This window comes from Aptenodytes forsteri, unplaced genomic scaffold (genome assembly GCF_000699145.1).
Source record: "Aptenodytes forsteri isolate BGI_AS27 unplaced genomic scaffold, ASM69914v1 Scaffold55, whole genome shotgun sequence".
NCBI lineage: Eukaryota > Metazoa > Chordata > Aves > Sphenisciformes > Spheniscidae > Aptenodytes > Aptenodytes forsteri.
In genome coordinates this window covers 7116865-7117092 of record NW_008796063.1, presented here as the reverse complement: position 1 = coordinate 7117092, position 228 = coordinate 7116865, and positions in this window count along the sequence as shown.

Sequence of the window (228 nt, the reverse complement as noted above, 5' to 3'; positions counted from 1 at the left end):
GCGTGTAGGGGTGTCTATAAACGTGCGTGTGTGCTGGGGAGGGTGTAGGGAGGAGGGGGGGCTCTGTCGGGGGTCCGCACGCAGGGCTGCGGGCAGCTACGCAGGAGTGCGTGTGTGTTCGGGGGGTTGTAGGACAGGGCTGTGAAGAAGGCTGTGCGTGTGTGCAGGACCGTGTGCCGGTGCAGCGCCGTGTCAGTGTCTACGTGTGTGCGCGCCGCGGTGTGTGCG